General features: G+C 42.2%; 1 protein-coding gene across 22 annotated transcripts in view; it reads right to left on the bottom strand.

The window, feature by feature from the left end:
- The window catches only part of LOC139746769 (heterogeneous nuclear ribonucleoprotein R-like), a 559,781-nt gene that overhangs the window by 455,927 nt on the left and 87,766 nt on the right, over positions 1-16,088 (bottom strand). For 5 of the 22 annotated variants that reach the window (XM_071658287.1, XM_071658286.1, XM_071658297.1 and 2 more), the window contains one exon: positions 9,538-9,906. The exons of the other annotated variants lie outside the window; for them this stretch is intronic. The gene's annotated coding sequence lies outside the window, so the exon portion shown is untranslated. The remainder of the gene's footprint in view (positions 1-9,537; positions 9,907-16,088) is intronic. 22 annotated transcript variants of the gene reach the window in all.

The raw sequence follows: 16,088 nt of genomic DNA, 5'->3' as shown, positions 1-16,088 counted from the left end.
TTTGTTTATGGATGGGGTTGTTAGGAAGGTAAATGCAAGAGTTTTGGAAAGAGGGGCAAGTATGAAGTCTGTTGGGGATGAGAGAGCTTGGGAAGTGAGTCAGTTGTTGTTCGCTGATGATACAGCGCTGGTGGCTGATCAATGTGGGAAACTACAGAAGCTGGAGACTGAGTTTGGTAAAGTGTGTGAAAGAAGAAAGTTAAGAGTAAATTTGAATAAGAGCAAGGTTATTAGGTACAGTAGGGTTGACGGTCAAGTCAATTGGGAGGTAAGTTTGAATGGAGAAAAACTGGAGGAAGTAAAGTGTTTTTGATATCTGGGAGTGGATCTGGCAGCGGATGGAAACATGGAAGCGGAAGTGGATCATAGGGTGGGGGAGGGGGCGAAAATTCTGGGAGCCTTGAAGAATGTGTGGAAGTCGAGAACATTATTTCGGAAAGCAAAAATGGGTATGTTTGAAGGGATAGTGGTTCCAACAATGTTGTATGGTTGCGAGGCATGGACTATGGATAGAGTTGTGCGCAGGAGGATGGATGTGCTGGAAATGAGATGTTTGAGGACAATGTGTTGTGTGAGGTGGTTTGATCGAGTAAGTAACGTAAGGGTAAGAGAGATGTATGGAAATAAAAAGAGCTTGGTTGAGAGAGCAGAAGAGGGTGTTTTGAAATGGTTTGGGCACATGGAGAGAATGAGTGAGGAAAGATTGACCAAGAGGATATATGTGTCGGAGGTGGAGGGAACGAGGAGAAGTGGGAGACCAAATTGGAGGTGGAAAGATGGAGTGAAAAAGATTTTGTGTGATCGGGGCCCTGAACATGCAGGAGGGTGAAAGGAGTACAAGGAATAGAGTGAATTGGATCGATGTGGTATGCTGGGGTTGACGTGCTGTCAGTGGATTGAATCAGGGCATGTGAAGCGTCTGGGGTAAACCATGGAACGCTGTGTAGGTATGTATATTTGCGTGTGTGGACGTATGTATATACATGTGTATGGGGGTGGGTTGGGCCATTTCTTTCGTCTGTTTCCTTGCGCTACCTCGCAAACGCGGGAGACAGCGACAAAGCAAAAAAAAGAATATATATATATATATATATATATATAAACGCGGGAGACAGCGACAAAGTATAAAAAAAAATATATATATATATATATATATATATATATATATATATATATATATATATATATATATATATAGGGTGTTTTGGTCGAGGTGGTGTGCAAAGTGAGAGGGTTAGGGAAAATGATTTGGTAAACAGAGAAGAGGTAGTAAAAGCTTTTTGGAAGATGAAAGCCGGCAAGGCAGCAGGTTTGGATGGTATTGCAGTGGAATTTATTAAAAAAGGGGGTGACTGTATTGTTGACTGGTTGGTAAGGTTATTTAATGTATGTATGACTCATGGTGAGGTGCCTGAGGATTGGCGGAATGCGTGCATAGTGCCATTGTACAAAGGCAAAGGGGATAAGTGTGAGTGCTCAAATTACAGAGGTATAAATTTGTTGAGTATTCCTGGTAAATTATATGGGAGGGTATTGATTGAGAGAGTGAAGGCATGTACAGAACATCAGATTGGGGAAGAGCAGTGTGGTTTCAGAAGTGGTAGAGGATGTGTGGATCAGGTGTTTGCTTTGAAGAATGTATGTGAGAAATACTTAGAAAAGCAAATGGATTTGTAAGTAGCATTTATGGATCTGGAGAAGGCATATGATAGAGCTGATAGAGATGCTCTGTGGAAGGTATTAAGAATATATGGTGTGGGAGGCAAGTTGTTAGAAGCAGTGAAAAGTTTTTATCGAGGATGTAAGGCATGTGTACGTGTAGGAAGAGAGGAAAGTGATTGGTTCTCAGTGAATGTAGGTTTGCGGCAGGGGTGTGTGATGTCTCCATGGCTGTTTAATTTGTTTATGGATGGGGTTGTTAGGGAGGTGAATGCAAGAGTTTTGGAAAGAGGGGCAAGTATGAAGTCTGTTGGGGATGAGAGAGCTTGGGAAGTGAGTCAGTTGTTGTTCGCTGATGATACAGCGCTGGTGGCTGATTCATGTGAGAAACTGCAGAAGCTGGTGACTGAGTTTGGTAAAGTGTGTGAAAGAAGAAAGTTAAGAGTAAATGTGAATAAGAGCAAGGTTATTAGGTACAGTAGGGTTGAGGGTCAATTCAATTGGGAGGTGAGTTTGAATGGAGAAAAACTGGAGGAAGTGAAGTGTTTTAGATATCTGGGAGTGGATCTGGCAGCAGATGGAACCATGGAAGCGGAAGTGGATCATAGGGTGGGGGAGGGGGCGAAAATTCTGGGAGCCTTGAAGAATGTGTGGAAGTCGAGAACATTATCTCGGAAAGCAAAAATGGGTATGTTTGAAGGAATAGTGGTTCCAACAATGTTGTATGGTTGCGAGGCGTGGGCTATGGATAGAGTGGTGCGCAGGAGGATGGATGTGCTGGAAATGAGATGTTTGAGGACAATGTGTGGTGTGAGGTGGTTTGATCGAGTAAGTAACGTAAGGGTAAGAGAGATGTGTGGAAATAAAAAGAGCGTGGTTGAGAGAGCAGAAGAGGGTGTTTTGAAATGGTTTGGGCACATGGAGTGAATGAGTGAGAAAAGATTGACCAAGAGGATATATGTGTCGGAGGTGGAGGGAACGAGGAGAAGAGGGAGACCAAATTGGAGGTGGAAAGATGGAGTGAAAAAGATTTTGTGTGATCGGGGCCTGAACATGAAGGAGGGTGAAAGGAGGGCAAGGAATAGAGTGAATTGGAGCGATGTGGTATACCGGGGTTGACGTGCTGTCAGTGGGTTGAATCAGGGCATGTGAAGCGTCTGGGGTAAACCATGGAAAGCTGTGTAGGTATGTATATTTGCGTGTGTGGATGTATGTATATACATGTGTATGGGGGTGGGTTGGGCCATTTCTTTCGTCTGTTTCCTTGCGCTACCTCGCAAACGCGGGAGACAGAGACAAAGCAAAAAAAAAAAAAAAATATATATATATTATTTTGTTTTGTCGCTGTCTCCTGTGTTTGCGAGGTAGTGCAAGGAAACAGACGAACGAAATGGCCCAACCCACCCCCATACACATGTATATACATACACGTCCACACACGCAAATATACATACCTATACATCTCAATGTACACATATATATACACACACAGACACATACATATATACCCATGCACACAATTCACACTGTCTGCCTTTATTCATTCCCATCGCCACCGCCACACATGGAATAAAATCCCCCTCCCCCCTCGTGTGTGCGAGGTAGCACTAGGAAAAGACAACAAAGGCCCCATTCGTTCACACTCAGTCTCTAGCTGTCATGCAATAATGCCCGAAACCACAGCTCCCTTTCCACATCCAGGCCCCACACAACTTTCCATGGTTTACCACAGACGCTTCACATGCCCTGATTCAATCCACTGACAGCACGTCAACCCCGGTATACCACATCGATCCAATTTACTCTATTCCTTGCCCTCCCTCCTTTCACCCTCCTGCATGTTCAGGCCCTGATGACTCAAAATCTTTTTCTCTCCATCTTTCCACCTCTAATTTGGTCTCCCATTTCTCCTCGTTCCCTCCACCTCCCTCCACCTTTCCTCACTCATTCTCTCCATGTGCCCAAACCATTTCAAAACACCCTCTTCTGCTCTCTCAACCACGCTCTTTTTATTTCCACACATCTCTCTTACCCTTACATTACTTACTCGATCAAACCACCTCACACCACACATTGTCCTCAAACATCTCATTTCTAGCACATCCACCCTCCTGCGCACAACTCTATCCATAGCCCATGCCTCGCAACCATACAACATTGTTGGAACCACTATTCCTTCAAACATACCCATTTTTGCTTTCCAAAATAATGTTCTCGACTTCCACACATTCTAATATATATATATATATATATATATATATATATATATATATATATATATATATGTGTACGTGTAGGAAGAGAGGAAAGTGATTGGTTCTCAGTGAATGTAGGTTTGCGGCAGGGGTGTGTGATGTCTCCATGGTTGTTTAATTTGTTTATGGATGGGGTTGTAAGGGAGGTAAATGCAAGAGTCCTGGAAAGAGGGGCAAGTATGAAGTCTGTTGGGGATGAGAGAGCTTGGGAAGTGAGTCAGTTGTTGTTCGCTGATGATACAGCGCTGGTGGCTGATTCATGTGAGAAACTGCAGAAGCTGGTGACTGAGTTTGGTAAAGTGTGTGGAAGAAGAAAGTTGAGAGTAAATGTGAATAAGAGCAAGGTTATTAGGTACAGTAGGGGTGAGGGTCAAGTCAATAGGGAGGTGAGTTTGAATGGAGAAAAACTGGAGGAAGTGAAGTGTTTTAGATATCTGGGAGTGGATCTGTCAGCGGATGGAACCATGGAAGCGGAAGTGGATCATAGGGTGGGGGAGGGGGCGAAAATTTTGGGAGCCTTGAAAAATGTGTGGAAGTCGAGAACATTATCTCGGAAAGCAAAAATGGGTATGTTTGAGGGAATAGTGGTTCCAACAATGTTGTATGGTTGCGAGGCGTGGGCTATGGATAGAGATGTGCGCAGGAGGATGGATGTGCTGGAAATGAGATGTTTGAGGACAATGTGTGGTGTGAGGTGGTTTGATCGAGTAAGTAACGTAAGGGTAAGAGAGATGTGTGGAAATAAAAAGAGCGTGGTTGAGAGAGCAGAAGAGGGTGTTTTGAAATGGTTTGGGCACATGGAGAGAATGAGTGAGGAGAGATTGACCAAGAGGATATATGTGTCGGAGGTGGAGGGAACGAGGAGAAGAGGGAGACCAAATTGGAGGTGGAAAGATGGAGTGAAAAAGATTTTGTGTGATCGGGGCCTGAACATGCAGGAGGGTGAAAGGAGGGCAAGAAATAGAGTGAATTGGAGTCATGTGGTATACAGGGGTTGACGTGCTGTCAGTGGATTGAAGCAAGGCATGTGAAGCGTCTGGGGTAAACCATGGAAAGCTGTGTAGGTATGTATATTTGCGTGTGTGGACGTGTGTATGTACATGTGTATGGGGGGGGGGGTTGGGCCATTTCTTTCGTCTGTTTCCTTGCGCTACCTCGCAAACGCGGGAGACAGCGACAAAGTATAAAAAAAAAAAAAATATATATATATATATATATATATATATATATATATATATATATATATATATATATATATTTATCCCTGGGGATAGGGGATTAAGAATACTTCCCACGTATTCCCTGCGTGTCGTAGAAGGCGACTAAAAGGGGAGGGAGCGGGGGGCTGGAAATCCTCCCCTCTTTTTTTTTTTTTTTTTTTTTTTTTTCCCCCCAAAAGAAGGAACAGAGAGGGGCCAGGTGAGGATATTCCAAAAAAGGCCCAGTCCTCTGTTCTTAACGCTACCTCGCTAACGCGGGAAATGGCAAATAGTTTAAAAGAAAAAAGAAAGATATATATATATATATATATATATATATATATATATATATATATATATATATATTTATCATTCATTTTGCTTTGTCGCTGTGTCCCACGCTTGCAAGGTAGCGCAAGGAAACAGACGAAAGAAATGGCCAAACCCACCCCCATACACAATGTATACACACACACGTCCACACACACAAATATACATACCTATACATCTCAATATACACATATATATATACATACACAGACACATACATATATACCCATGCACACAATTCACACTGTCTGCCCCCATTCACTCCCATCACCACCTCGCCACACATGGAATACCTTCCCCCTCCCCCCTCATGTGTGCGAGGTAGCTCTAGGAAAAAACAACAAAGGCCCCATTCGTTCACACTCAGTCTCTAGCTGCCACGCAATAATGCCCGAAACCACAGCTCCCTTTCCACATCCAGGCCCCACACAACTTTCCATGGTTTACCACAGACACTTCACATGCCCTGATTCAATCCACTGACACCACGTCAACCCCAGTATACCACATCGATCCAATTCACTCTATTCCTTGCCCTCCTTTCACCCTCCTGCATGTTCAGGCCCTGATCACATAAAATCTTTTTCACTCCATCTTTCCACCTCCAATTTGGTCTCCCACTTCTCCTCGTTCCCTCCACCTCCGACACATATATCCTCTTGGTCAATCTTTCCTCACTCATTCTCTCCATGTGCCCAAACCATTTCAAAACACCCTCTTCTGCTCTCTCAACCATGCTCTTTTTATTTCCACACACACATATATATATATGTATACATTGTTGTTTGTTTTCAACACCAATGGTGTGTCTATTCCATATGTTTATTTGAATAGAATGCTAACAATAGTCTTTATTCTTCAGCAACGTCTTGTATGTGACAAAAACTAAACTTACTATTTATCATATCAACAAAATGTGCGAAAGAGAGACTTTTGGATGTCAATGTGCTGAGAGGTGCAACTGGAGGGATGTCTGATCATTATCTTGTGGAGGCTAAGGTGAAGATTAGTATGGGTTTTCAGAAAAGAAGAGTGAATGTTGGGGTGAAGAAGGTGGTGAGAGTAAGTGAGCTTGGGAAGGAGACCTGTGTGAGGAAGTATCAGGAGAGACTGAGAACAGAATGGAAAAAGGTGAGAACAATGGAAGTAAGGGGAGTGGGGGAGGAATGGGATGTATTTAGGGAATCAGTGATGGATTGCGCGAAAGATGCTTGTGGCATGAGAAGAGTGGGAGGTGGGCTGTTTAGAAAGGGTAGTGAGTGGTGGGATGAAGAAGTAAGAGTATTAGTGAAAGAGAGGAGAGAGGCATTTGGACGATTTTTGCAGGGAAAAAATGCAATTGAGTGGGAGAAGTATAAAAGAAAGAGACAGGAGGTCAAGAGAAAGGTACAAGAGGTGAAAAAAAGGGCAAATGAGAGTTGGGGTGAGAGACTATCAGTAAATTTTAGGGAGAATAAAAAGATGTTCTGGAAGGAGGTAAATAGGGTGCGTAAGACAAGGGAGCAAATGGGAACTTCAGTGAAGAGCGTAAATGGGGAGGTGATAACAAGTAGTGGTGATGTGAGAAGGAGATGGAATGAGTATTTTGAAGGTTTGTTGAATGTGTCTGATGACAGAGTGGCAGATATAGGGTGTTTGGGTCGAGGTGGTGTGCAAAGTGAGAGGGTTAGGGAAAATGATTTGGTAAACAGAGAAGAGGTAGTAAAAGCTTTGCGGAAGATGAAAGCCGGCAAGGCAGCAGGTTTGGATGGTATTGCAGTGGAATTTATTAAAAAAGGGGGTGACTGTATTGTTGACTGGTTGGTAAGGTTATTTAATGTATGTATGACTCATGGTGAGGTGCCTGAGGATTGGCGGAATGCGTGCATAGTGCCATTGTACAAAGGCTAAGGGGATAAGAGTGAGTGCTCAAATTACAGAGGTATAAGTTTGTTGAGTATTCCTGGTAAATTATATGGGAGGGTATTGACTGAGAGGGTGAAGGCAGGTACAGAGCATCAGATTGGGGAAGAGCAGTGTGGTTTCAGAAGTGGTAGAGGATGTGTGGATCAGGTGTTTGCTTTGAAGAATGTATGTGAGAAATACTTAGAAAAGCAAATGGATTTGTATGTAGCATTTATGGATCTGGAGAAGGCATATGATAGAGTTGATAGAGATGCTCTGTGGAAGGTATTAAGAATATATGGTGTGGGAGGCAAGTTGTTAGAAGCAGTGAAAAGTTTTTATCGAGGATGTAAGGCATGTGTACGTGTAGGAAGACAGGAAAGTGATTGGTTCTCAGTGAATGTAGGTTTGCGGCAGGGGTGTGTGATGTCTCCATGGTTGTTTAATTTGTTTATGGATGGGGTTGTTAGGGAGGTAAATGCAAGAGTCTTGGAAAGAGGGGCAAGTATGAAGTCTGTTGGGGATGAGAGAGCTTGGGAAGTGAGTCAGTTGTTGTTCGCTGATGATACAGCGCTGGTGGCTGATTCATGTGAGAAACTGCAGAAGCTGGTGACGGAGTTTGGTAAAGTGTGTGGAAGAAGAAAGTTAAGAGTAAATGTGAATAAGAGCAAGGTTATTAGGTACAGTAGGGTTGAGGGTCAAGTCAATTGGGAGGTGAGTTTGAATGGAGAAAAACTGGAGGTAGTGAAGTGTTTTAGATATCTGGGAGTGGATCTGTCAGCGGATGGAACCATGGAAGCGGAAGTGGATCATAGGGTGGGGGAGGGGGCGAAAATTTTGGGAGCCTTGAAAAATGTGTGGAAGTCAAGAACATTATCTCGGAAAGCAAAAATGGGTATGTTTGAAGGAATAGTGGTTCCAACAATGTTGTATGGTTGCGAGGCGTGGGCTATGGATAGAGTTGTGCGCAGGAGGATGGAGGTGCTGGAAATGAGATGTTTGAGGACAATGTGTGGTGTGAGGTGGTTTGATCGAGTAAGTAACGTAAGGGTAAGAGAGATGTGTGGAAATAAAAAGAGCGTGGTTGAGAGAGCAGAAGAGGGTGTTTTGAAATGGTTTGGGCACATGGAGAGAATGAGTGAGGAAAGATTGACCAAGAGGATATATGTGTCGGAGGTGGAGGGAACGAGGAGAAGAGGGAGACCAAATTGGAGGTGGAAAGATGGAGTGAAAAGGATTTTGTGTGATCGGGGCCTGAACATGCAGGAGGGTGAAAGGAGGGCAAGGAATAGAGTGAATTGGAGCGATGTGGTATACCGGGGTCCACGTCAGTGGATTGAATCAAGGCATGTGAAGCGTCTGGGGTAAACCATGGAAAGCTGTGTAGGTATGTATATTTGCGTGTGTGGACGTAAGTATATACATGTGTATGGGGGTGGGTTGGGCCATTTCTTTCGTCTGTTTCCTTGCGCTACCTCGCAACCGCGGGAGACAGCGACGAGGTATAAAAAAAAAAAAAAAATGTATCTTTCTCAGAAATAAAAATCAAAAATTTTTGAAGTACTGAACTTTTAAATTACTTTCCAAATTTTAAAGTGTTTTATAAATGATAAGCACCCATAAAGCACTGAATTAAACACAAAGAAAGCACGTACTTTTAGATTTGTTATATAAAACATTGTGATGCCTCAACCTATGATATCTTACAAAAAAAAATATCAATGCACATTTTACTATCAATAACAGATTTCCTTAATGTGCTTTACATATGTCTAAATGTTCTGTTTCTGCTATTTCAGTGATCTCTCAGATTCCCTGTCCTGTTCTCATATTTACTTATTCTCCAAGATATACCGTCATGTCTTCCTTTTAAACCTCCTGTGTACCTATTCTTGTGCTCAGTGTCATCCACTCACTTTCATTTACTAAAGGTTTTCAAAGATAATTCATTCCTCCCTGTGTACAGTTCTTACCAGACTTTTGATATCTCAGGTTAATGCAAGAATCAGCAACTGCTAGCCAACTTACACTCATCAAAGTTTAACAAAATGTCTGCATACTATAGGATGCATGAACTCTCACTCATTTTTCATGCAGTCTTTTTCATTTAAACTTCCAAAGTAATAGCGTACTTGGGTTATGATTAAATTTGCACTTTCCCCTAGGTAATGTTTACACACATCATTGAAATCATCATCAATTGTACCTACCTCTCCTTTATCAGGACTTTTCCTTAATCCACTTTCTTCTCCCAATTGCCTCTATTTCATCCTTGGCTTTTGTTGTTACTAGTACTTTGTTATTCTCTACTTTTGCTTTGCTAGGCTGTCTTGAAATTTTGGCTAGGCTTCTTGACTGGGTGCCTTGATATCCAGCTAAGCTATCTTCAAATCCTGGCCAAGCTTCTTGCTAGGAAGCCTTGATATTCTGCTAGGATTCCTTGAATTTGCTAGTTTCTTGCTAGGTTGCCTTGAAATTCAATGTCATTGTATGCTTAAGGTTCCTGTCTTTCGTTTATATATTATCACTGTTTAGACTTAAATCAATTTCTTCATCCACCTCATCTAGTTTCGTCTTATCTGCAAATAAGTTACACATACGATTCACATTCATGAAGTCTACAAATAACCTTAAATCATGATTATCAATGCACATAGTCTGGCACTGCTACGCTTCACTTTATATATTTCATGTGACGTGCTAATCTTTTAAATACATTCCAATTTTCATATTTAATAATTACGATACCACTATTTTAACCAGCATCACATAATTATGATCTTTTTTACCTTCTCTGTATGTTGCCTTATCTACGAACTTCATTGCATTTTCTGCCAAAATTGCTTTATACAGTTATTTATTCCATCATTTTCTCTACTGGTCAATTAACAGCCTTGGATTACAGCATATAATTTAAAAACTCCGCCCTCCCCCCAGTAACTCAATTACTTCGTTATATATTTCTTTTTGATGTTCACTACAAATATTTCCATAAATTTTCATGACTAGAACGAAACGCGTGATTTTCCTCTCTCCATTCTCACTCAGCTTATTTACCCAGCTGATAAAGACATACAAATGGTATTGATTCCACTGGCTGCTTAATTTTGAAATATTATGCTCCTTTTAAAAAAAAAAAAAGAAAATTACATAGAATGCTTTCTTACATTACCTTTAAAAATAATCATATATCTATCTATCTATCTATCTATCTATCTATAATATATAGATCCACTCCCAGATACCTAAAACACTTTACTTCCTCCAGTTTTTCTCCATTCAAACTTACCTCCCAATTGACTTGACCCTCAACCCTACTGTACCTAATAACCTTTCTCGTATTCACATTTACTCTTAACTTTCTTCTTTCACACACTTTACCAAACTCAGTCACCAGCTTCTGCAGTTTCTCACATGAATCAGCCAACAGCACTGTATCATCAGCGAACAACAACTAACTCACTTCCAAAGCTCTCTCATCCCCAACAGACTGCATACTTGCCCCTCTTTCCAAAACTCTTGCATTCACCTCCCTAACAACCCCATCCATAAACAAATTAAACAACCATGGAGACATCACACACCCCTGCTGCAAACCTACATTCACTGTGGGACTTGAAGAATGTGTGGAAGTCGAAAACATTATCTCCAAAAGCAAAAATGGCTATGTTTGAAGGAATAGTGGTTCCAATAATGTTGTATGGTTGCAAGGCGTGGGATATGGATAGAGTTGTGCGCAGGAGGGTGGATGTGCTAGAAATGAGATGTTTGAGGACAATATGTGGTGTGAGGTGGTTTGATCGAGTAAGTAATATAAGGGTAAGAGAGATGTGTGGAAATAAAAAGAGCGTGGTTGAGAGAGCAGAAGAGGGTGTTTTGAAATGGTTTGGGCACATAGAGAGAATGAGTGAGGAAAGATTGACCAAGAGGATATATGTGTCGGAGGTGGAGGGAACGAGGAGAAGAGGGAGACCAAATTGGAGGTGGAAAGATGGAGTGAAAAAGATTTTGTGTGATCGGGGCCTGAACATGCAGGAGGGTGAAAGGAGGGCAAGGAATAGAGTGAATTGGAGCGATGTGGTATACAGGGGTTGACGTGCTGTCAGTGGATTGAATCAAGGCATGTGAAGCGTCTGGGGTAAACCATGGAAAGCTGTGTAGGTATGTATATTTGCGTGTGTGGACGTGTGTATGTACATGTGTATGGGGGGGGGGGGTTGGGCCATTTCTTTCGTCTGTTTCCTTGCGCTACCTCGCAAACGCGGGAGACAGCGACAAAGTATAAAAAAAAAAAAAAAAAAAAAAAAAAAATGTCTGTGTTTGTATATATATGTGTACATGGAGATGTATAGGTATGTATATTTGTGTGAGTGGACATGTATGTATGTACATGTGTATGGGGGTGGGTTGGGCCATTTCTTTCGTCTGTTTCCTTGCGCTACCTCGCAAACACAGGGGACAGCGACAAAGCAAAATAAATTAATAAATAAATATAATATAAGTATGAAGTCAGTTGGGGATGAGGGAGCTTGGGAAGTGAGTCAGTTGTTGTTCGCTGATGATACAGCGCTGGTGGCTGATTCATGTGAGAAACTGCAGAAGCTGGTGACTGAGTTTGGTAAAGTGTGTGGAAGAAGAAAGTTAAGAGTAAATGTGAATAAGAGCAAGGTTATTAGGTACAATAGGGTTGAGGGTCAAGTCAATTGGGAGGTGAGTTTGAATGGAGAAAAACTGGAGGAAGTGAAGTGTTCTAGATATCTGGGAGTGTATCTGGCAGCGGATGGAACCATGGAAGCAGAAGTGGATCATAGGGTGGGGGAGGGGGCGAAAATTCTGGGGGCCTTGAAGAATGTGTGGAAGTCGAGAACATTATCTCGGAAAGCAAAAATGGGTATGTTTGAAGGAATAGTGATTCCAACAATGTTGTATGGTTGCGAGGCGTGGGCTATGGATAGAGTTGTGCGCAGGAGGATGGATGTGCTGGAAATGAGATGTTGAGAGCGTGGTTGAAAGAGCAGAAGAGGGTGTTTTGAAGTGGTTTGGGCACATGGAGAGAATGAGTGAGGAAAGATTGACCAAGAGGATATATGTGTCGGAGGTGGAGGGAACGAGGAGAAGAGGGAGACCAAATTAGAGGTGGAAAGATGGAGTGAAAAAGATTTTGTGTGATCGGGGCCTGAACATGCAGGAGGGTGAAAGGAGGGCAAGGAATAGAGTGAATTGGAGCGATGTGGTATACTGGGGTTGACGTGCTGTCAGTGGATTCAATCAAGGCATGTGAAGCGTCTGGGGTAAACCATGGAAAGCTGTGTAGGTATGTATATTTGCGTGTGTGGACGTATGTATATACATGTGTATGGGGGGGGGTTGGGCCATTTCTTTCGTCTTTTTCCTTGCGCTACCTCGCAAACGCGGGAGACAGCGACAAAGTATAATAAAAAAAATAATAATAATAAATATATATATATATATATATATATATATATATATATATATATATATATTTTTTTTTTTTCATACTATTCGTCATTTCCCGCATTAGCGAGGTAGCGCTAAGAACAGAGGACTGGGCCTTTGAGGGAATATCCTCACCTGGCCCCCTTCTCTGTTCCTTCTTTTGCAGGAAAAAAAAAAAAAGAGAGGGGAGGATTTCCAGCCCCCCGCTCCCTTCCCTTTTAGTCGCCTTCTACGACACGCAGGGAATACGTGGGAAGTATTCTTTCTCCCCTATCCCCAGGGATAATATATATATATATATATATATATATATATATATATATATATATATTTATATATATTTTTTTTTTTTTTTTTTTTTTTTTTTTTATACTTTGTCGCTGTCTCCCGCGTTTGCAAGGTAGCGCAAGGAAACAGACGAAAGAAATGGCCCAACCCACCCCCATACACATGTATATACATACGTCCACACACGCAAAATATACATACCTACACAGCTTTCCACGGTTTACCCCAGACGCTTCACATGCCTTGATTCAATCCACTGACAGCACGTCAACCCCGGTATACCACATCGCTCCAATTCACTCTATTCCTTGCCCTCCTTTCACCCTCCTGCATGTTCAGGCCCTGATCACACAAAATCTTTTTCACTCCATCTTTAAACCTAAAATTTGGTCTCCCTCTTCTCCTCGTTCCCTCCACCTCCAACACATATATCCTCTTGGTCAATCTTTCCTCACTCATTCTCTCCATGTGCCCAAACCATTTCAAAACACCCTCTTCTGCTCTCTCAACAACGCTCTTTTTATTTCCACACATCTCTCTTACCCTTACGTTACTTACTAGATCAAACCACCTCACACCACACATTGTCCTCAAACATCTCATTTCCAGCACAACCATCCTCCTGCGCACAACTCTATCCATAGCCCACGCCTCGCAACCATACAACATTGTTGGAACCACTATTCCTTCAAACATACCCATTTTTGCTTTCCGAGATAATGTTCTCGACTTCCACACATTCTTCAAGGCTCCCAGAATTTTCGCCCCCTCCCCCACCCTATGATCCACTTCCGCTTCCATGGTTCCATCCGCTGCCAGATCCACTCCCAGATATCTAGAACACTTCACTTCCTCCAGTTTTTCTCCATTCAAACTCACCTCCCAATTGACTTGACCCTCAACCCTACTGTACCTAATAACCTTGCTCTTATTCACATTTACTCTTAACTTTCTTCTTTCACACACTTTACCAAACTCAGTCACCACCTTCTGCAGTTTCTCACAAGAATCAGCCACCAGCGCTGTATCATCAGCGAACAACAACTGACTCACTTCCCAAGCTCTCTCATCCCCAACAGACTTCATACTTGCCCCTCTTTCCAAAACTCTTGCATTCACCTCCCTAACAACCCCATCCATAAACAAATTAAACAACCATGGAGACATCACACACCCCTGCCGCAAACCTACATTCATTGAGAACCAATCACTTTCCTCTCTTCCTACACGTACACATGCCTTACATCCTCGATAAAAACTTTTCACTGCTTCTAACAACTTGCCTCCCACACCATATATTCTTAATACCTTCCACAGAGCATCTCTATCAACTCTATCATATGCCTTCTCCAGATCCATAAATGCTACATACAACAAACTTATACCTCTGTAATTTGAGCACTCACTCTTATCCCCTTTGCCTTTGTACAATGGCACTATGCACGCATTCTGCCAATCCTCAGGCACCTCACCATGAGTCATACATACATTAAATAACCTTACCAACCAGTCAATAATACAGTCACCCCCTTTTTAAATAGATTCCACTGCAATACCATCCAAACCTGCTGCCTTGCTGGCTTTCATCTTCCGCAAAGCTTTTACTACCTCTTCTCTGTTTACCAAATCATTTTCCCTAACCCTCTCACTTTGCACACCACCTTGACCAAAACACCCTATATCTGCCACTCTATCATCAAACACACTCATCAAACCTTCAAAATACTCACTACATGTCCTTCTCACATCACCACTACTTGTTATCACCTCCCCATTAGCACCCTTCACAGAAGTTCTCATCTGCTCCCTTGTCTTACGCACTTTATTTACCTCCTTCCAGAACATCTTTTTATTCTCCCTAAAATTTAATGATACTCTCTCACCCCAACTCTCATTTGCCCTCTTTTTCACCTCTTGCACCTTTCTCTTCACCTTCTGTCTCTTTCTCTTATACACCTCACACTCAATTGCATTTTATCCCTGCAAAAATCGTCCAAATGCCTCTCTCTTCTCTTTCACTAATAATCTTACTTCTTCATCCCACCACTCACTACCCTTTCTAATCAACCCACCTCCCACTCTTCTCATGCCACAAGCATCTTTTGCGCAATCCATCACTGATTCCCTAAATACATCCCATTCCTCCCCCACTCCACTTACTTCCATTGTTCTCACATTTTTCCATTCTGTACTCAGTCTCTCCTGGTACTTCCTCACACAATTCTCCTTCCCAAGCTCACTTACTCTCACCACCCTCTTCACCCCAACATTCACTCTTCTTTTCTGAAAACCCATACAAATCTTCACCTTAGCCTCCAAAAGATAATGATCAGACATCCCTCCAGTTGCACCTCTCAGCACTTAACATCCAAAAGCCCTCTTTTCGAGCGCCTGTCAATTAACACGTAATCCAATAACGCTCTCTGGCCACTCTCCTACTTATATATATATATATAATGTGCCCTGATGACAGAGTGGCAAAATATAGGGTGTTTTGGTCGAGGTGGTGTGCAAAGTGAGAGGGTTTAGGGAAAATGTTTTGTAAACAGAGAAGAGGTAGTAAAAGCTTTGCGGAAAAATAAAAAGCCGGCAAGGCAGCAGGTTTGGATGGTATTGCAGTGGAATTTATTAAAAGGGGTGACTGTATTGTTGACTGGTTGTAAGGTTATTTAATGTATGTATGACCATGGTAAAGGTCCCTAAAGGATTGGGGGAATGCGTGCATAGTCCCATTGTACAAAGGCAAAGGGGATAAGAGTGAGTGCTCAAATTACAGAGGATAAATTTTTGTTGAGTATTCCTGGTAAATTATATGGGAGGGTATTGATTGAGAGGGTGAAGGCATGTACAGAGCATCAGATTGGGGAAGAGCAGTGCGGTTTCAGAAGTGGTAGAGGATGTGTGGATCAGGTGTTTGCTTTGAAGAATGTATGTGAGAAATACTTAGAAAAGCAAATGGATTTGTATGTAGCATTTATGGATCTGGAGAAGGCATATGATAGAGTTGATAGAGATG

Source organism: Panulirus ornatus, chromosome 66, assembly GCF_036320965.1.
Source record: "Panulirus ornatus isolate Po-2019 chromosome 66, ASM3632096v1, whole genome shotgun sequence".
Classification (NCBI taxonomy): Eukaryota; Metazoa; Arthropoda; class Malacostraca; order Decapoda; family Palinuridae; genus Panulirus; species Panulirus ornatus.
Note: the sequence above shows the minus strand (reverse complement) of the source record. Positions and strands in the feature narration are given on the sequence as shown.